Genomic DNA, 22264 nt, shown 5'->3' with positions numbered 1-22264 from the left:
GCAGAAAATGGAAAGTGGTTCCAAAATTGAACCCAATCCTGATACTATAGGACGTCCAGGGGGAGGGTTCTTTTGTTTGTGAATTTTCGGTAAACAATAAAAATAGGGAGTCTGTGGGTTCGATGTGTCTAAGAATTCTGCTTCCCTGGGAGAAATCCACAGATTATTCTTGGCTTCTTCAATCATAGTTCTAATTTGAGTCTGTAGTCTCACTGTGGGGTCGCGATTAATTTTCGCATAGTAGGTGGACTACCAAACTGAGTGTACATTTCTTGGAGGCTCACCATTCCCCGGATGATTTGTGGTGGGTGGTAATTGAAGCACCATATATCCGCCCCAATGATTCCAGAGCTCTGTTCAGGATTGAACAAAAGTGGGTGTTCAAATTGGGGACTCATTTAAGAGGTCTCAATGATGATATCCCTTGGACCTCCCTTTCACCCTGATTTTTTGTCCCTAGCCGGTGATTTCTTTATTCTATACTCTCATGTGACAGCTCTAGTATTTGACATGTGATATTTAGGGCTTCTTTATTCTTCCCTTTGGCTTCTCTTATATGATAAGAAACAGTAAATAATAAATCTCTGCTTAAATACCTATAATTCTGGTCCCCCGTGAGTTTGAGGATCATAACTAATTGTTTTACCCCTCCGTGGCCCGATAATCAGTTTCCTTTAAAGAGTAACATCCAGGGCGTTTTCATACATTAAATAATCATTTTGATGATTTTAAATTACACACTTTGGGTCGTATGAGCTTGAGACACTCTCAACCCATTTTCTTCCTTGACCTGATATTACATTAATACTCTGTGGGCTCCCAGCCCGATTGATGTAACCGCTCTTGCGAGGATCTGAACTACAAGTGCTCAGCACTTGCAGTCCTCCCTCGATTTCTGCCTCCCGGACGCTTTTAGTCCTTTTTCTATTTCGCTCCATAGACGCGCTGTTCAGAGACGTGTGGATTCAGCGGCGTCTATTTAAGAACTTGGAGAGCACCCGACCCGGTTGTTGTCGGGCGGCGGTCTCCGAGGGTAGGTCCGAATTTAGGACCAGCGACTAAAAATGTAAGTACCGGTCCCTGACGCTGGAACACTAACGTCGGGACCGTTTACCTTTCGGTACTTTTTCCTTTTTTTGATCGTCTTCACCATTTCGGCGGCACAGCGAGAACGTTAATATTTAATATTTATTAACATCAAAGCTATTAGTTTATTAGCTATTTCTTGCCGATCACTTCGTTTGTGGTCACTTTTTTATGAGAATATGCACTAGAGCTCGTAATTCTTGCTCGGGGCACACTGAATAGCACACAGTGTGTCTCACCTCGAAATGTGATGGCATTTGCTACGTTTTGTTTACATGTTTGGGTGCAAACTTCTCTAGTATCACCTATAATGTTGTTTGCGGCACTATATAGCCATTTTATTAACCCAAGACATTCAATAGTTTTATCAAGACACTTCTCAACTACTGGAGAGTTATTCGTTATCCAGTTTTTCTCCTTCTCTTTATGTTTTCACCTTTATTTACAATTAGTGTCATCATGAGTCCTAGAGATGCCTTTCCCATGGAACCTGTTCTCGAGTAGGGGGTGGTAAGCATCTTCCTTATGTGATGTTCCCATTCGTTATTGACCAAAGTTTGGTTGCGCCATGTTTATCAGAACCTTTGTGATACATTATAATAGTGAAATTTGGTTTATTTGTGTTGGCGTTTTCTTTGTTTTCTTTGTTTTTCAGGGTACCTGTACTACTAGTCAACTTAAGTAAGTGACCGGTTTCAATGCATTTTCAAAGAGGTCTTTTTTCTTAGTTATGTAGGTCCTGATGAAGCGTCAGTGGATCTGTATAGACCAATAGACGCGAAACATGTCGACCAGAACATAGAGGTGCCTTATAATTTTAGGTCTCTCTAATATATTGATTCATTTTTTGAAAGCCATATGAGCATAATCCTCAACCTTACTTTCAATTGTTTTTAACCTTGGTCTTCATCCTTGTTACATTTGACCAATTAAATGATGAAATCTATGGATGAATAACCAATTTTAAATCTCTTTCTTGCCTCTTTTTTGTCTTTGACGGTGACTTATAGCACCCTTGTTTTGTACTATTGAATTTTTTAGTCACCATCTCAGAATCCGGCTGAGAGCCCCCACTCCGGGGTGCCCACTAGGTATTGCAGCGCCGGCCTAGTGAGGAGCGATTCCCGATGATGATACCAGTCATCTTAAGTGATGCTTGAGGGCTCTTGCTCCTGAAGACTATAGGTCTCCCCTGTTTACTATTTTTTCTTTTTTCTATTTTTGGAACAGTGTACCTATATATGGTTACCATAATAAGTATGTGGTCTGGGAGTTTGTCAAAAACGAACTCCACTGCTCCATAATGGCTACACTGAATACTGAATACTTGGAAGTTTGGTATCAAACTTCTCAGAATAATAAACCCACACTGATACCAGTGTTGCATTTATTAAAAAACGCACACAGAGGGCATCTTAGAGATGCCCCCTGTATTTTACCCAATCCTTCAGTGCAGAACTGACTGGTCTGTGCCAGCCTGCTGCTGAGAGGCGAGTTTCTGACCCCTTGTGCTCTCTGAGGCCAGAAACAAAGCCTGCCCTGGGTGGAGATGCTTAAAACCTCCCCATGCAGGAACTGTAACACCTAGCAGTGAGCCTCAAAGGCTCAAGCTTTGTGTTACAATGTCCCAGGGCACTCCAGCTAGTGGAGATGCCCGTCCCCTGGACACAGCCCTCCCTTTTGGCGGCAAGTCCAGGGGAGATAATGAGAAAAACAAGGAGGAGTCACCCACCAGTCAGGACAGCCCCTAAGGTATCCTGAGCTGAGGTGACCCCTGCCTTTAGAAATCCTCCATCTTGGTTTTGGAGGATTCCCCCAATAGGATTAGAGATGTGCCCCCCTCCCCACAGGGAGGAGGCACAAAGAGGGTGTAGCCACCCTCAAGGACAGTAGCCATTTGCTACTGCCCTCCCAGACCTAAACACACCTCAAAATTCAGTATTTAGGGGCACCCCAGATCCCAGGAAATCAGATTCCTGCAACCTGAAGAAAGAAGGACTGCTGACCTACAAGCCTGCAGAGAAGGAGGATGACGACAACTGATTTGGCCCCAGCCCTACCGGCCTGTCTCCAACTTCGAAAACCTGCACCAGCGACGCATCCGACAGGGACCAGCGACCTCTGAAGCCTCAGAGGACTGCCCTGGACTACAGGACCAAGAAACTCCCATGAACAGCGGCCCTGTTCAAGACCAGCTACTTCTTTCCTTCAAAGAAGCAACTTCCAAGGACTTCACGTTTCCCACCGGAAGCGTGAGACTCTACACACTGCACCCGACGCCCCCGGCTCAACCTGCAGAAAACCAACACCTCAGGGAGGTCTCCCCAGCGACTGCGAGCCTGTGAGTAACCAGAGACTACCCCCATGAGCTCCCACAGCAACGCCTGCAGAGAGAATCCAGAGGCTCCCCCTGACCACGACTGCCTGTAACAAGGGACCCGACGTCTGGAACCAACACTGCACCCACAGCCCCCAGGACCTGAAGGAACCGAACTTTGACGCAGGAGTGACCCCCAGGCGACCCTCTGCCTTCCCCAGGTGGTGGCTGTCCGGAGAAGCCCCCCCTGTGCCTGCCTGCACCGCTAGAGTGACCCCCGGGTCCCTCCATTGAAATCTATACAAAACCCAACGCCTGCTTTGCACACTGCACCCGGCAGTCCCTGTGCCGCTGAGGGTGTGTTTTGTGTGCCTACTTGTGTCCCCCCCCTGTGCTCTACAAAACCCCCCTGGTCTGCCCCCCGAGGACGCAGGTACTTACCTGCTGGAAGACTGGAACCGCAGCACCCCTGTTCTCCATAGGCGCCTATGTGTTTTGGGCACCTCTTTGACCTCTTCACCTGACCGGCCCTGAGCTGCTGGTGTGGTAACTTTGGGGTTGCCTTGAACCCCCAATGGTGGGCTGCCTATGCCCCAGGACTAAGACTTGTAAGTATTTTACTTACCTTCTAATCTAACCTTTACTTACCTCCCCCAGGAACTGTTGATTTTTGCAGTGTGTCCACTTCGAACATAGCTTATTGACATTTTTACAAAGACTGTACATGATATTGTTTTCATTCAAAGTTCCTAAAGTATCTAAGTGAAGTACCTTACATTTAAAGTGTTTGATGTAAATCTTGAACCTGTGGTTCTGAAAATAAACTAAGAAAAGATATTTATCAATATAAAAACCTTTTTGGCCTGGAGTAAAGTCTTTGAGTGTGTGTTCCTCATTTATTGCCTGTGTGTGTACAACAAATGCTTAACACTACCCTCTGATAAGCCTACTGCTCGACCACACTACCACAAAATAGAGCATTAGAATTATCTGCTTTTGCCACTATCTTACCTCTAAGGAGAACCCTTGAACTCTGTGCACACTATTTCTTACTTTGAAATAGTATATACAGAGCCAACTTCCTACACCGGGCCTAAGTAATCCTTGTGGCTCCAGACTAGGCACAGAGTATGGTATCCAGAGCTATTGAGCATGGCCACCGATCTTCCAGTCAGACTGCATATTCGGGAGGTACTTCTGGCGCAGCATGAGGGGATGGTTCTCCATCTGAAGCTGTCCAATCTTCGCCTTCCACGTGGAGACAGAGCGGCAGCAGTTGAAGGCTTTTGACCTTCCCCCGAAGTCTGTGAGGTTATCTTGGCAACCAGGAGTCCCTCCACCAAAACAGTATATGGTTGTCGGCATCAATTTGTGTCATGGTGGGGCTCCATTCGACGGCCTCATTCCTTCCCAAAGTGGTCACGCCCTTTCATAAAGCCCAATCCATCACTTTTCCTTCTTTTATTCACTCCCACATTCTTCTCACAAAGAGGAGAGACTCCACCGTCTGGATGCAAAAAGAGCGTAGTCATACTACCTCAATCGTACCAAAGATTTCTGGTTGGACGATCAACTTTTTTTTTTTAGGTGGGGGGGGTATGTGGGTACGAAGAAAGGGAAGGCGGTGCAAAAGTGTAACATCTCACAATGGGTGCTTCTTTGCATCAAAATGTGCTACGCTTTGGCTAAGAAGCAAGCCCCTGAGGGTTTGCGCGCTCACTCTACAAGAGCTACTGCTGCTACCACAGCATTAGCACCTGGAGTTCCTGTCATTGATATCTGTCAAAAGGCAACATGGGCATCTCTGCACACATTTAAAAAGCATTACTCTCTGGACAGTAAGGTCCGCAGAGACGGCTGCTTTGGTCATTCGGTCCTGCAGGACTTTCTAGTATGAGCTTAGGTTCTCAGCCCACCTCAGAGGATGGTATTGCTTGGATATCTATTCAAAGAAAAGAATCTGCAACTAGAAGTCTCTATCAGATTAACTAGTTACTTATCTTCGATAACAATTTATCTGGTAGAGACATTCTAGTTGCAGATTCCTTACCAACCCACCCATCCTCGCTGCTTGCGAACTGATTTCATTGGACAGGGATAACCATTACAGGGCCTTAGTTTTGGCTCACCATTCTTGGTGTTCTTCATGGCTCTGCGCTTTGGTGTCAAAGTTGTGAAAAGAAACCTGACATCACTACGCCGAGGTGGCCCCTATATACGACCTCCTACGTCATCACGGCAACTACAACGCCAACGACAGACGCAGAGACTGCCACCACTTGACTGTTCACAAGGGTACTGCTATAATAAAAATATCCGGTTCCAGTCTGATGCCTGGGAGAAATTCACAGGTAAGGAATCTGCAATTAGAATATGTCTCTACCAGATAAATCATTACCGAAGGTAAGTAACTTGTTCATTATTCTGAAAGTTTATTATAATGTCAATGGAAAATGTTTGAAAATGACAGTGCACAGCCATATCACTTTTTAGCAATATATTTTTTAAACTGAGATCTTTAGCATTAATTAATAAATATTTCTGCCCCCACCCTGATGACAATGATATTAGTGAACTAAGAGGCAAGTCAGGGGTCATGTGTAGCCTAATGTGGGCTAGATTTGTAATATAAATGAAGCAAACGTTTAGGGTATTAAATCAAAAAGGTTTTTTTGTACAGCAGAAATGCTGAACTTTCATATTTGAAGGTGCTCCATATGTGATAATGATAAAATGACAGCTAAATAAAATATTGCCTAGGATCACACAACTTAACAACAGTGTGAGGGTCAAGTATATTACAGATAGGTCAAGTAGATTATTCAGTTTACTCGATCTGCAGGCCGGATAAGATTTGTATGATTTTTTGATGCATATGAATGTTTGCCAGCTCATGTCAACGGATCTCAAGATGCGGCCCCTGCATTGGCATGAAGAGTTCTGTTACTGGATGTAGGAAGTTGGCTCTGTATGTACTATTTCAAAGTGAGAAATAGTGTGCACAGAGTCCAAGGGTTCCCCTTAGAGGTAGGATAGTGGCAAAAAGAGATAATTCTAATGCTCTATTTTGTGGTTGTGTGGTCGAGCAGTAGGCTTATCAGAGGGTAGTGTTAAGCATTTATTGTACACACACAGGCAATAAATGAGGAACACACACTCAGACTGATTCCAGACCAATAAGTTTTTATATAGAAAAATATATTTTCTTAGTTTATTTTAAGAACCACAGGTTCAAGATTTACAAGTAATACTTCAAATGAAAGGTATTTCACTCAGGTATTCTAGGAACTTTGAATAATCACAATAGCATGTACAGTTTTGACAAAAATGGCAATAAGCCATTTTAAAAGTGGACACTGCAAAAATCAACAGTTCCTAGGGGAGGTAAGTAAATGTTAAGTTCACAGGTAAGTAAAACACTTACAGGGTTCAAAGTTGGGTCCAAGGTAGCCCACCGTTGGGGGTTTAAGGCAACCCCAAAGTTACCACACCAGCAGCTCAGGGCCAGTCAGGTGCAGAGGTCAAAGTGGTGCCAAAAACACCTAGGCTTCAATGGAAACAGGGGTGCCCCGCTTCCAGTCTGCCAGCAGGTAAGTACCTGCGTCCTCGGAGGGCAGACCAGGGGGGTTTTGTAGGGCACCGGGGGGGACACAAGCAGGCACAGAAAGTACACCCTCAGAGGCACAGGGGCGGCCGGGTGCAGAGTGCAAACAGGCGTCAGGTTTGTATTGAAAGCAATCGGGAGACCCGGGGGTCTCTTCAATGATGCAGGCAGGCACAGGGGGGCTCCTCGGGGTAGCCACCACCTGGGCTAGGTAGAGGGTCGCCTGGGGGTCACTCATGCACTGGAGTTCGGTTCCTTCAGGTCCTGGGGACTGCGGGTGCAGTATTGGTTCCAGGCGTCGGGTCCCTTGTTACAGGCAGTCGCGGTCAGGGGGAGCCTCTGGATTTCCTCTGCAGGTGTCGCTGTGGGGGCTCAGGGGCCCAACTCTGGCTGCTCACAGGCTCGCAGTCGCCGGGGAGTCCTTCCTGAGGTGTTTGTTTTCCGCAGGTCTAGCAGGGGGCGTCTGGGGGCAGAGTGGAAAGTCTCATGCCTCCGGTGGGAAACATGGGGTCTTTAAAGTTGCTTCTTTGTTGCAGAAAGTTGCAGTTTGTTGAACAGGGCCGCTGTTCTCGGGAGCTTCTTGGTCCTTTAGATGCAGGGCAGTCCTCTGAGGCTTCAGGGGTCGCTGGTCCCTGTTGGATGCATCACTGTTGCAGTTTTCGTCGAAGTAGGGAGACAGGCCGGTGGGGCAGGGGCCAAATCAGTTGTCGTCTCCGTCTGCAGGGCTTCAGGTCAGCAGTCCTTCTTTATCTTTAGGTTGCAGGAATCTATCTTCTTTGGTTCTGGGAGCCCCTAAATACTGAATTTAGGGGTGTGTTTAGGTCTGGGAGGGCAGTAGCCAATTGCTACTGGCCCGGAGGGTGGCTACACCCTCTTTGTGCCTCCTCCCTGTGGGGAGGGGGGCATATCCCTAATCCTATTGGTGGAATCCTCCTTCTACAAGATGGGGGATTTCTAAAAGTAAGAGTCACCTCAGCTCAGGACACCTTAGGGGCTGTCCTGACTAGGGAGTGACTCCTTCTTGTTTTCCTCATTATCTCCTCCAGCCATGATGCCAAAACGGGGGGCAGTGGCCGGGGGGAGGGCATCTCCACTAGCTGGGATGCCCTGTGGCGCTGTAACAAAGGAGGTGAGCCTTTGAGGCTCACCGCCAGGTGTTACAGCTCCTGCAGGGGGAGGTGAGAAGCACCTCCACCCAGTACAGGCTTTGTTCCTGGCCACAGAGTGGCCAAGGAACTCGCCCCATGTGGCCAGCAACATGTCTGGTGTGTGGCAGGCTGGCAAAAACTAGTCAGCCCACACTGGAAGTCGGGTAAGTTTTCAGGGGGCATCTCTAAGATGCCCTCTGGGTGTATTTTACAATAAAGTGCACACTGGAATCAGTGTGCATTTATTGTGCTGAGAGGTTTGATACCAAACTTCCCAGTTTTGAGTGTTGCCATTATGGTGCTGTGGAGTTCGTATTTGACAGACTCCCAGACCATATACTCTTATGGCTACCCTGCACTTACAATATCTAAGGTTTTGCTTAGATACTGTAGGGGCATAGTGCTCATGCACATATGTCCTCACCTGTGGTATAGTGCACCCTGCCTTAGGGCTGTAAGGCCTGCTAGAGGGGTGACTTACGTATGCCACAGGCAGTGAGAGGTTGGCATGGCACACTGAGGGGAGTGCCATGTCGACTTCGTAATTTTCTCCCCACCAGCACACACAAGCTGACAAGCAGTGTGTATGTGCTGAGTGAGGGGTCCCCAGGGTGGCATAAGATATGCTGCATCCCTTAGAGACCTTCCCTGGTACCAGGGGTACCAGTTACAAGGGACTTACCTGGATGCCAGGGTGTGCCAACTGTGAAAACAAAAGTACAGGTTAGGGAAAGGAGGCCCTCTCCCTTGCCCAGGTGGTGGCTACCCCGAGGAGCCCCCCCCCCTTGCCTGCATCGCTGAAGAAACCCCTTGGTCTCCCATTGATTAGCTAACCCGACGCTTGTTTGCACACTGCACCCGGCCGCCCGCGTGCTGCTGAGGGTGTACTTTCTGTGCTGACTTGTGTCCCCCCTGGTGCCCTACAAAACCCCCCTGGTCTGCCCTCCAAAGACGCGGTTACTTACCTGCTGGCAGACTGGAACCAGGGCACCCCCTTCTCCATTGAAGCCTATGCGTTTTGGGCACCACTTTGAACTCTGCACCTGACCGGCCCTGACCTGCTGGTGTGGTAACTTTGGGGTTGCTCTGAACCCCCAACGGTGGGCTACCTTGAACCCAAACTTGAACCCAGTAGGTGGTTTACTTACCTGCAAAAACTAACAAACTCTTACTCCCCCTAGGAACTGTTGACAATTGCACTGTCTGGTTTTAAAATAGCTATATGTGATTTATGTGAAAAGTGTATATGCTATTTTGATTATTCAAAGTTCCTAAAGTATCTACCTGCAATACCTTTCATTTGAAGTATTACATGTAAAATTTGAACCTGTGGTTCTTCTTAAAATAAACTAAGAAAAGATATTTTTCTATACAAAAACCTGTTGGCCTGGAATTGTCTCTGAGTGCGTGTTCCTCATTTATTGTTTGTGTATGTACAACAAATGCTTAACACTACTCCTTTGATAAGCCTACTGCTCGACCACACTACCACAAAATAGAGCATTAGAATGATCTCTTTTTGCCACTATCTTGCCTCTAAGGGGAACCCTTGGACTCTGTGCATACTATTCCTTACTTTGAAATAGTGCATACAGAGCCAACTTCCTACACCAACATCATAGGGATTCGAGAGGTACCCATAGTTTGTGGGTTCCCCTGGAGGAGAACAAAAAAATTATCCAATCCTTATTTTTCAAAAGAATTGTGAAAAAGGGCTGCAGAAGAAGGCTTTTGTTTTTTTCCCCTGAAAATGGCATCAACAAAGAATTTGCAGTGCTAAATTCACCATCTTCCCAGCTTTCAGGAACAGGCAGACTTGAATCTGAAAAACAAATTTTTCAACTCAAGTTTGGCATTTTACTGCCACATACCCCATTTTTACTATTTTCCATGCTTTGGCCTCCTTCCAGTTATTGACAGAAATGGGTGTGAAACCAGTGCTGGACCCCGGAAAGCTAAACATTTCTGAAAAGTAGACACAATTCTGAATTCACCAAGGGTTTTTTTGTGTAGATCCTACAAAGTTTTCCTATAGAAAATAACAGCTAAAATAAAAAATATTGAAATTAAGGTGAAAAAAACAGCCATTTCTCTCCACGTTTTACTCTAACTTTTTCCTGCCATGTCCGATTTTTTTTAAAGCAATATACCGTTACCTCTGCTGGACTCTTCTGGTTGCGGGTATATATAGGGCTTGTGGGTTCATCAAGAACCCTCGGTAACCAGAGACAATAAATGAGCTGCACCTTGCAATGGGTTTTCATTCTATACCCAGTATACAGCAATTCTTTTGCTGAAATATGAAGAGTGACAAATAGGTATCAAAGAAACCTTTGTATTTCCAAAATGGGCACAAGATAGGGTGTTGAGAAGCAGTGGTTATTTTCACATCTCTGAATTCCGGGTTCCCCATACTAGCATGTGAATTACAGGGCATTTCTCTAATAGACGTCTTTTTTACACACTGTCTTACATTTCAAAGTAAAAAATGTAGAGAAAGACAAGGGGAAATAACACTTGTTCTGCTATTCTGTGTTCCCCCAAGTCTCCCGATAAAAATAATACCTCACTTGTGTGCATAGTCCTAAAACACACGACAGTAAATGCAACATGGACACATCACATTTTTACATTGAAATCTGACATGTTTTTTGGAAAGTGCCTAGCTGTGTATTTTGACTTCTAGCTCAGGCGGCACATAGGGAAACCTACCAAACCTGTGCATTTTTTAAAACTGGACACCTAGGGGAATACAAGATGGGGTTACTTGTGGGGCTCTCCTGAGGTTCTGTTACCCAGAATCCTTTGCAAACCTCAACATTTGGGCAAAAAAACAATTTTTCCTCACATTTTGGTTACAGAAAATTCTTGAATCTGAGGCGAGCCACAAATGTCCTTCCACCCAGTGCTCCCCCAAGTCTCCCAATAAGAATGATACCTCACTTGCGTGGGTAGGCCTATTGCTCGCGACAGGAAATGCCCCAAAACACAACATGGACACAACACATTTTCTCAAAGAAAACAGATGTTTTTTGCAAAGTGCCAAGCTGTGGATTTTGGCCTCTAGCTTAGCCGGCACCTAGAATCCTTCACAAACCTCAACATTTGGCCAAAAAACACTTTTTCCTCACATTTCGGTGACCAGGTTCTGGAATGTCAGAGGAGTCACAAATTTCCTTCCACCCAGGGTTCCCCCAAGTCTCCTGATAAAAATGGAAACTCACTTGTGTGGGTAGGCCTAGTGCACACAAAAGGAAATTGGCGGGGGGCACCTGCGTTTTTGGTCCGGGCTCAGCAGCCATACAGGGAAACCTACCAAACCCAGACATTTCTGAAAACTAGACACCCGAAGGAGTCCAGGGAGGTGTGACTTGCGTGGATCCTCCAGTGTTTCCTTACCCAGAGTCCTCAGCAAACCTCAAATTTAGCTAAAAAAAAATATCTCATTTTTCCCACATTTCTGTGTGAGATCACCGCACCAGGGGCAATTTCCTACCACCCAAAAACATGTCAAAATGGAGGGGAAACCAAAGCAGGTCCAAAAGGGCAGTTTAAAAAAGAAAAACAAAAAAACATTTTTAGGCTGACAAGTGGGACAGAATTTTTATCGGTATAGATGAGACAATGCTGGGTGGTAATTATGTGTATTCCTGCAGGTTCCAGAAGGTTCCCTCATAACAATGGGGAAATATGTGTGATTTCCAGCAAAGTTTGCGGTTTAAAGGGCATTGTGGGTAAGAAAATGGTGAGGGAATGCATGTGAAGCACACCACTCTGGACCCAGATTTTTACTTTTTAAATGTGTATAGGTCTTGTGGATTTTTCTACATGGCAGCATCCCACAGTCCTAAAAGTGCAGCCCTCACCCTTCCAAGCGGGATGATTTTGAGTTAGCCAAGCTCTCATGGCCCAAATGTAAAACCAAAACACCAAATAATCAAATGTCCTCTTACTTGCCGTGGCTTAAGATGTTTTAGTGTGCAGGGTAAGAGCTGAAAGTCTGTTACCCCCTTCAGTTGGGGTGGGGGCATAACCATGCCCATACTGGTTGGTAGCCACACTTTTTTTTTCTTTTTTCTTTTTTTTTAACTCCCTGGCATTTAGTAGCTTTTCTGCCCCCCCCCCCCCATGGTTGTGGATTGAGGGTAATTGCCCCATCTGCCCACTGGTGGGCAGAACAACTTTAGCCCCATTTATTTAGGGTGGGGGTACGGACATACCCCCACCCTCTTATTTTAGGAAAAACATTTCTCCGGTCGTCTCTGGTGGGCTTTCTGCCCCTTCTTGGGGGCAGATGGGCCTTCACAAAATAGGCAGAAATGGCCTAAAAATAATATTGGATAGAGACTTCTAGTTGCAGATTCCTTACCTTAGAATTTTCCCCCAGGCGTCAGACTGGATCCAGAGATTTTTCTTCGACCAATACCCTTGCGCGTCGGTAGGTGGCTACGTGGTCGCTGTGATGACATCTGGCAGAGTACATAGACGCCACCCTCGCGCAGTGACGTCAGTTCTTTGATTTCTGCGCCACACGCTGATCCGGAGAGAGCTACCCTGGCTATTTTTTGGGCCGAATTCGACCGTTTTGTTGAAGTTTTTGTGTACGACTTTGGTGAGTCGAGTAGTCCCCGAAGACCGGGTTTAAGCCTTGTGAGGACTGCCATCGGACGATGTCGGTGACGGATCCTCATCGCGTTGGTCTTTTGTGCCTCGAGCACGACCACGACCCGAAGTCGTGCTCCAAGTGTCGGGCCATGCACCCGAAAGCTATGAGTGAGCGGTCCCTAAAGCTAATGGTGGCCCGGCACTCGACTCCGCGTAGGTCCTGGTCTCGCTCGAGAGGAAGGTCCCGAGATCGGTCGCGGAGTCATCCCCACTCGTATTCTTCGAAATCCTCGGGTCAATGTTAGAAGAAGAAGTCAACGAAGTCCCATCGCTCTCCGACTTCACCGTCGCTCGGCCGACGAGGGACAAGCGTCCACGCACTAGGCCTCCATCCTCGGAGCCTGCGCCTGGGTCAACTCCGCACTTCCCCGAGTTTGCCGGATTCTCCCCCGCCCAACTAAAGGAGTTTTACGAGGCCATGCGCCTCCTCTTTAGGCGGGCCAACCCCGATACAGCGCCTTTGGGTCCAATGGGTTCGGCTGGAGGGTCTTCGGGTTCCGCGCTGGCGGATTCAGCCCCGCCCACCGAGGTCCCCTCCGGATCCGCATCGACGCCAGTCGCACCTTCGAGACCTTCTCCGGCGCAGGGTCGATTATCAACGGTCCCAACGTCGGTAGTGCCCACTATCGACATTGACCCAATTCTTATCCCAGAAGACTCTGAGCGGCATTGGCCGACGCCGCCATCGGCTTCGGTGGGGCTTATTCACCCAAGGTCGGATTCGGACCCTTTTTCCTATGGGTACGAATATGGGGAGGAATTGGAGGGGTCCCTGGACCCTTATGAATACCAGGATGACTGAATACTTCGTCTGACGCTGGCATGCTGTCTCCTCCTACCATGGCTACGGCAGAGGGAGCGACTTACAGTATGGTGGTCAGTAGGGCAGCTGAGGTCTTCGGCCTTGAGCTACCTTCTGTGGATGTCAGGTCTAATCTTCTGACAGGTGCTTCAGCCTGGGGCTTCTACTTCAGAACCCCTTCTCCCATTCAATGAGGCCCTCACCGATGTCCTTTTGGGTACATGGTCCAAACCCAACACAGGGCTCCTGTGAACAGGACTATCGCTCGCCACCATCGTCCTGCACCGAACGACCCAAAATTCCTGTCCCAACACCCCACGCCTGAGAGTCTTGTTATCCAGGCTTCCACTTCTTCAGGCGCATTACCTTCCGCACCCCCGGATAGGGAATCCAAAAGGCTGGAACAATTTGCCAAGAAGTTGTTTTCTTCCTCCAGCCTCGCACTGCGGTCCGTGAACACTGCATGTCTTTTGTGCCATTATACCCACTCCCTGTGGGTTACTGTTGCGCAAGTCCTGCCGCAGATACCGAAGGAGGCTCGTGCTATCGTCTCCCAAGCAGTGAAAGATGGGAGAGACGTGGAAAAGTTCACTATCCGTTGTGGGCGGGATACGACCGACTTTCTGGGCAGATCGGTTGCAATGACAGTGGTCTTACAGCGCCACGCCTGGTTACGCACTTGTGGCTTCTCGGGGGATGTCCAACAGTCACTCACGGACAAGCCCTTTGATGGCACCCGTCTCTTCGGAGACAAAGCGGACTCTGCCTTGGAGAGATTCAATGATTCCCGGGCTACGACTCGGTCCCTTGGTCTTTCCTCCACCACTCGCCCACCGCAGTCCGCTTTTCGTCCCTTTCGTGGACACGGAAGGGGCACCCTGTCACGTCCTCAACCCAGCCACCGTGCCCCGCACGCCGGACAGCCTATGCGTGGCCGAGGTCGCGGAATTCCACTTGCCCGTGAGGCAGGGAACCAGAGGTCTGTCCAGTACACCTCTGCCCCCCCGCTGCAGTCTCCAAACCCTCCTAGTCCGTCCCCTCACTCCCACCCAGTTGGGGGCAGGATCCGCCATCACCTGCTCCACTGGGAACTTATCACCACTGATGGGTGGGTATTGCAAATCATTCGAAAGGGCTACTTCCCCCCCCTTTCGAATCTGCACCACCACACATGCCACCATCCTTTCATCATCTTCCGGAGGATCATTTTGTGCTTCTCCACCAGGAAGTCGTGGCTCTCTTGGCCAATGGAGCTATAGAAAGAGTCCCTGTGCCAGAAGTGGGTTGTGGTTGTTATTCCCGCTACTTTCTAATGCAAAAGAAGGACAAGGGCTTATGTCCTATCCTAAACTTTTGGGACCTGAACTACTTCCTCAAGAAGGAGAAATAAAAAATGCTCACCCTGGCTCAGGTTCTGTCTGCCTTAGACCCATGAGACTAGATAGTAGCATTGGACTTGCAAGATGCTTATTTTCACAACCCCATCCTGCCTGCCCACAGACGTTACCTACGATTCATGGTAGGTCACAAGCACTTTCAGTTTACCGTGCTCCGTTTCGGCCTTACCAGTGCCCCTCTGGTGTTCACAAAAGTGATGGCGGTGGTTGCAGCTCATCTGCGCAGGTTAGGGGTCTCAGTCTTCCCCTACCTCAATAACTGCCTGTTGAAGGTGCCTTCGCCCCAGACAGTCGTCTCCCACCTTCAGACTACGGCGAACCTCCTGCACGAGCTGGGGTTCACTATAAACGTGCCGAAGTCACACCTGACTCCCTCTCAGATGCTCACTTTCATTGGAGCTGTTCTGGATACAGTGCAATTTCGGGCTTATTCTCACGACAAGCAAGTCCAAGACCTTCAGGCTATGATTCCGATCTTTCAGCCTCAGTCTTGGGTTTCGGTGAGACTGACTCTGAGGCTGCTGGGCCTCATGGCCTCCTGCATCCTGCTAGTACACATCACAGATGGCATATGTGCGCTCTGCAGTGGGACCTGAAGTTCCAGTGGGCGCAACATCAGAGAAGTCGCTCGGACATGGTCCAGATCTCGGAGGGGACTGCGAAAGACCTGCAGTGGTGGCTTTCGAATCCAAATTGGGTCAATGGCAGATCCCTCTCCCTTCCCCAACCAGATCTCTCTATAGTGACAGATGCGTCAATTCTGGGTTGGGGCGGCCACATGGGAGAGGCAGAGATCAGAGGCCTCTGGTCTCCAGCGGAGTCGGGGCTCCACATAAAAATGCTGGAGCTCCGGGCGATCAGGCTCTCTCAAAGGGAAAGTGGTGCAGGTGTTCACGGACAACACTACCGCCATGTGGTACTCCAACAAACAACGCAGGGTAGGGTCCTGGACCCTTTGTCAGGAAGTACTATGCCTCTGTCATGGCTGGAACATCAGGGCATTACCCTGATGGTTGAACATCTGCCGGGCTCTCAACGCCAGAGCAGACGAACTCAGCCGCTGACGTACAGTCGATCACGAATGGCGTCTCTATCCAGAGGTGACGCAAGGTCTCTTTCTCAAGTGGGGAGAGCCTTGGTTAGATCTGTTTGCCTCCGCAGAGAACGCGCAATGTCAGCTGTTTTGCGCGTTGGAGTTTCCAAGCCTCCTTAATGCCTTCCCGTCTAGCCCTCTTCTACCCAGAGTTCTCAAGAAAATCAAGTACGACCAGGCTGGGCTCGAAGTGTGTGGTATCCAGAGCTATTGAGCATGTTCATCGATCCTCCTCTCAGACTGCCTCTTCGGGCGGATCTTCTGTCGCAGCAGCAGGGGACGGTTCACCACCGGAACCTGTCCAACCTCCGCCTTCATGTGTGGAGATTGAGTGGCAACAGTTGACGGCATTTGCCCTTCCACCCAAAGTCTGCAATGTTATCTTGCCAGCCAGGCATCCATCGACTAGAACTGTATACGCCTGTTGTTGGAATAAATCTTGTGGCATGGTGTACCAACAAATCTGTTGATCCCATTTCTGCCCCTCTGTCAGAGGTTCTTCTGTTCATTATTTCTTTAGCCCAGCAGGGCTCTGCTTTGTGCACCCTTCAAGGGTATTTGTCTGCCATTTCTGCCTTTCTTAGGCTACCTGATCAGCCCTCACTCTTTAAATCTCTTATTGTCGGTCTTAAAAGGGCTCACCCACTTATTTCCTCCCACTCCATTTATTATGACTCAGTGGGATCTTAATCTTGTACGTACTTTTTTGATGTGTACCATCTTTGAGACAATGCATAATTGTCCCTTTCGGATCCTCACATTCAAAACTGTCTTTCTGGTCGCTATCACATCTCCTTGCAGGGTGAGTGAGCTCCAGGCGCTTTCTTCAAAGCATCCATACTTGTCTGTACACCCTGACAAAGTGGTGTTGCGCACTAGAGCTTCCTTCCTTCCTAAGTTGTTTACACCATTTTATGTAGGCCAGTCCATCACTTTGCCTACCTTCTACACACCCCCAAACCCTTCCCATGAGTAGGGGAGAGACTCCACTGTCTGGACCCAAAAAGAGCATTGGCGTTCTACCTCAATCGTACTAAAGATTTCTAGGTGGACGATCAACTCTTTGGCTATGTGGGTGGTAAGAAAGGGAAGGCGGTGCAAAAGCATGCCATCTCTCGATGGGTGCTTCTTTGCATCAAAATGTGCTACACTTTGGCTAAAAAGCAACCTCCTGAAGGCTTGCGTGCTCATTCCACCAGATCAACTGCGCTTCCACTGCGTTAGCATGCGGAGTTCCTGGCCTGGATATCTGTCAGGCAGCTACATGGGCATCCCTGCACACGTTTAATAAGCATTAATGCATGGATAGTCAGGTCCGTCGAGACGGCTACTTTGGTCGTTCGGTCCTGCAAGACTTTCTAGTATGATCTTTGTTCGCAGCCCACCACCGAGGATGGCATTGCTTGGGTATCTATTCTAAAGTAAGGAATCTGCAACTAGAAATCTCTATCAGATGTACAAGTTAGTTACCTTCGGTAACGAAATATCTTGTAGAGACACATTCTAGTTGCAGCTTCCTTACCGCCCACCCATCCTCCCCGCTTTGCGAAATGATTTCTAGGGACAGGGATTCCCCCTTTCAGGTCCTTAGCTCTGGCGCACCAATCTCAGTGTTCTTAGCGGCTCAGCGCTCTGGCGTGGAAAGTCATTAAAAGAAACTGACATCACCGCGCAAGGGCGGCGTCTATGTGCTACTCCCGACGTCATCACGGCGTCAGTCGACGCCTGCGGAGTCAACCGACGCCACCTACCGACATGCAAGGGTATTGCTCGAAGAAAAATCTCCAGATCCAGTGTGACGCCTGTGGGGAAATTCTGAGGTAAGGAATCTGCAACTAGAATATGTCTCTACCAGATATTTTGTTACCGAAGGTAAGTAACTTGTACTTTAGGCCATTTGGGAGCTTGCATAAGGGGTCGCTCCCCTTATCAATATAAAGGTTAAAAAAAACAACCCTGGTTTCTAGTGGCTTCTGCACCCCTTCCCCCGCCAAAAGGGGAAGATCAGCCTAATTAATATAGCATTATGTCCATAGCAGTGAAGGGGTTAAGGACATGAAGGCAACACCTGCTTTAGCAAGAGGTTTCTGTTGTCCCGGTGACAAAGTTGATGCAGGATACAATTAGGACTTTCCTATGGTAGTAGTATGACTATTTTGCCATTATCAGGCTTATGAATACTGTATTCGAGATTTAAGGTGACATTGCTATTTGCTTGCCCTCCACTTGAACGTCATATTGGTTCTGCATGGAATAGTTAGAAGGTGTATTTTCTCTTCTAGGGAATGACAGGAATGAACACGAAGAAACTGACAGTTTTTATCACACGAAGAAAGAGGGGACATAAACATGGACAATGGACTAGGTTATGAATTTAGAGTTTGATTGGTTATGTGGAATACCCCTTCCCTAAGATTTCTGTGAAATAAAGTTTTTTTTTTTATTGTAAAGGCTGCTGATCAATAAAATGGACAAAGGAAATGCAGAATCCATGGCTCCGGTCTTGAGATTGAATCATGGTTAATAATTTCAATAATTATCAAAAGTAAATGTGCTTTGCTAATGTGTCCCTCATTAGTGCTGACCTACCTTTAGTATTTTTTAATGAAAGCTAACTACTCAACTGCATCTCCAATAATTTTTTTTAACCAATTTTAATAGCATTTTCAATATCACAATCTTGAATACATTACATCTATGAAAGTTACATTATCATTAGTAAAATCAGCAATCCAGCTACATCGTCATTAATAAAATAGTATCACATCAGTATCAGCAGGAGTCCTTGGTTCAGTCCTTAGACAGCAACATTGGAAAAAACAAGTCATGTGTTGATGTTAACTCACATTCTGCCATTACCATAAGTGCTATTCAAACTTCACATCTCAAGCAAGTACTGCAAACATTGAAAATCAACAGTGACATCCATGAAGCTATAATGGCCACTAGGAAGCTATTTGGAGACATCAAAGGGTGTAACAGAAGGGTGTTGTCACTCACCCATGGACAGGTTGGAAGGGGTTATGATGGAGGAGTGGGAATGGAGATAAAAGGGGACGGGGAGGGGTTATATCCCGGGGGGGAGGGGTTATGTCCCCGCCAGGGTAGGTTTAAGTGATGGGCCACCAACTCTTGTTTGTATGTGTGCAAGTCAAGTAATAGTGCTTCCCATTCCACAGTTCTGGGGTATTTGCGTAGTCCTCATGTTTCTTGCCTCCTGAGCTCCTCTCCCTGTCCCCACTTCAGTGTTGCCGCACACCAGTGGGCTATATCTAGCAATACCTGGGCTTTCCAGTGCATGGCAATTAGTCTGCGTGCTATCAGCAATGCTTGGTTTATAAACTGGTTAGCAGCTTTATCTGTTTTGAGCACCTGAACAATCCCAACAGTGCAACTTCCATTGTGAACACATCCAGTCACCTCTCAGCAAGTTGGACACTGACGCCCATAAGGTTACAGACTCTGAGCAGCTCCAGAACATGTGCATCGTGTCAGCACCTGCATGTTGGCATCTCAGACAACCAGAGGAGGGCCCAAACATTTGGGACAGAGTTGCAGGAGTGAGGTAAGCTATATGCAATATATTATGCTGGATGAACTGAACTTGGTATTCCGCATCATCCTGGGGTATGTAAGTACTGTTTCCAGTCTTTCCTAGTCAACTCGCCACCTAAGCCCCACTCCCTAAGGACTACATTTAACAGGTTGTGTGCGGTGTATGCTAGTGCACAGACAAACCAGGTGACAAGTCTACAGCTTCAACTCATTATATACAGTGTGTGTATGAGAGGGTGCTTATGGGGTTGCCATGGAGCCAAAGATGGCAGCCATGGAGTAACTTTGCTCCAGGACCTGAATGCCGCAATCAACATTAATCCTGCTATAACCAGGTGCCCAACACTTTCCCCAACACATCTGCATATAAAGGAGCTGCGGGTCCGGGGAGGCGACCCTCCCACAAACTGATTATGGCTACCCAGCCTGCAACAACATGAGCTGGCCTATCGCACGTCCCCTCTCCGCACCTGCCTACTGAGAGGGGACGCCTCATTGCAATAATCCACAGAGAGTGGTCATCAACTGGGCTGACTGCAGGGCTTTGCTGATCCGGAAGGTGGAGGTGAGAGAGACTGGCACCGTTGCACTGTGTATGAAGACAGCCTCACACTTGTCGCCCACTTCCCCGCTCAGCACCCGACCCCAGTGTGGGGGTCACACAACCATGACAGGCCCCGGTGGGACAGAATACAACATGAATTTACAGAAGGAACATGTCATCACCAGACAGAGGTGACGTACCCCACTGCTTCAGTGCAACCATGACGTGCAGGCCTGGGGACCTAGGGAGGCCTGGGACCTGATTCCATACCCGGACGGTGGACTTGCCCTAGAGTTTAGACTAGTGAGAGAAAGTAGTGGAACGCGACTATTGACGCGGGCCGCCCCTGAGGTACCCCACTCTGTGGAGCAACTCAAGAGGATGCCGGCACTGGGAGAGCCACATGGAGGGTGTACTGCCTGCTTGATGATGCAGCTGTGGGACCGGGTGGCCCTGCTTGATGGCACTGTGGACTTAGAGGTGATGAGTCAAGTGACATCCAAGCTTCCCCAATGAGTAAACGCACTCATCTCACCGGGCCCCCCAAAAGTCAGCCTTCAGGAGAGGGCTAGGGGCAGAGGGAGTGCATAGGAATCAGGATTATCCAGTGCGCAATTGCAGCACGACACCCTCCCCCTGCTACTAGACAGACTGTGGGGACCTGAATCAAGGGCAATCAACTTCGGTCCATGCTCACCCCAGGGTGTGCAAACCCCTTCTCCCCTTCTCCCCTCTCTCCCCCAAGGACTAAGGCAGTGCTGCATCTGATTGTCGACTGGCCAGAACCAACCTTGCATACCATACCGGGCATGCCCGGCACAGGTGGGGGGGGAGGGTTAGGGGGGCTGGCTACAAAGACCACAGCTGACACTTGCAGACTTTTACCCCACGGAACATGGTTGGAGTCATCCTGCATACAGTGATCCAGCAACGTATTTGCGTGATAGACTGGGAACACACCATGGGTAAACCGAAATCACCAAAACCTCACCCCTGTCCACCCTATCCCACACTCCATCATGGGGAGGAGCCTTGACACAGGGCACAGACCTCCAGTTCTCCACAGGACTTGGGTGAAAAACAGGCCACCATCCTACTTACCAATAAATCCTCTTGCTCATCAGTAGAAGTTTACATAAAGGAGATATGTGTGGAATTTGGTCTCCTTCAGAAGGATCTGCGAAAACTGGCTTCCCGGTTCAGCAACACAGAACGTAATATCACAGATGGCACCACAGCTGAAGACCCAAAAACAGACCACCCAAGACCTTCTGGACAAAGTGCACTAGTTAGGTACGTGCTGAGTCATGCCAGGCTAAAGCCAAGTGAAGCATGCCAATGGAACTCCTGACCAGGTTGTGACCCTTCCATTGGCAGACTACCTGTAAAAACCAAAGACCACGGGTCTGGGGCCCATCCATTCCTTTCTTCAACGCTGTAGGCGGCTTTTTAATTAGTCTGCTCCACACTATTAACGAGGGCTTCCTGATGCACCATACTGCAGTATCTCTCAGATTGCCAGCCTAACTCTAGCAAATACACAGCTCGAATCCACTCATAAGGGGACAAACCTGGCTAACTGCTGGTGTGGCAGTCCCCTACAATAACAGAAATCACCCTGCCTACAGGCCGGACATTACATTTGCAATCTGCCATTCTTCAGTATGTATCACTCTGACCTACACAGCTAACTGGCCACCCCTATAGTATCTGTAGCCTATTCAATGTAATAGACCAGGCCTCCCCACTATATACTAGATCAGCCTAATAGTCTGTATTGATTGCCTCTCCTGGAGTACCTGTTTGCGACCCTATCATCCTTCGTTCTAGGTCCATGCCTCCTAGCCTACACCAAACTACTAAACATAAACCCCTCTTCAAGGGTCCAAGTGGGCTGCCTAATATTGCCCCCCTTTCCTGTTGGTCGTGGCGCACAACAGAGTTGTCCAAGCTCCCCAATCCTGCTCTCCATATCCATGTAGCCAATGGCGCATTGCCTCAGTTCGAAGAGCCCTGTTTGGGGGGATACAGCTGCATGGAGGCATTCATAGTG

The 22264-nt window shown here is 48.2% G+C and overlaps 1 long non-coding RNA gene across 1 annotated transcript; it reads left to right on the top strand.

Annotated features, from left to right (window-relative positions):
* Positions 1 to 947: 947 nt before the first annotated feature.
* Positions 948 to 18884, top strand: LOC138295774 (uncharacterized). Its single transcript, XR_011203683.1, has 3 exons — positions 948 to 1066; positions 1539 to 1596; positions 18395 to 18884. It is a non-coding gene; the product is annotated as an uncharacterized lncRNA (long non-coding RNA).
* Positions 18885 to 22264: the final 3380 nt, after the last annotated feature.

Source organism: Pleurodeles waltl, chromosome 1_2 (assembly GCF_031143425.1).
Source record: "Pleurodeles waltl isolate 20211129_DDA chromosome 1_2, aPleWal1.hap1.20221129, whole genome shotgun sequence".
Lineage (NCBI taxonomy): Eukaryota > Metazoa > Chordata > Amphibia > Caudata > Salamandridae > Pleurodeles > Pleurodeles waltl.
The sequence above is the reverse complement of the archived record's forward strand: the minus strand, read 5'-3'. Positions and strand labels throughout refer to the sequence as shown.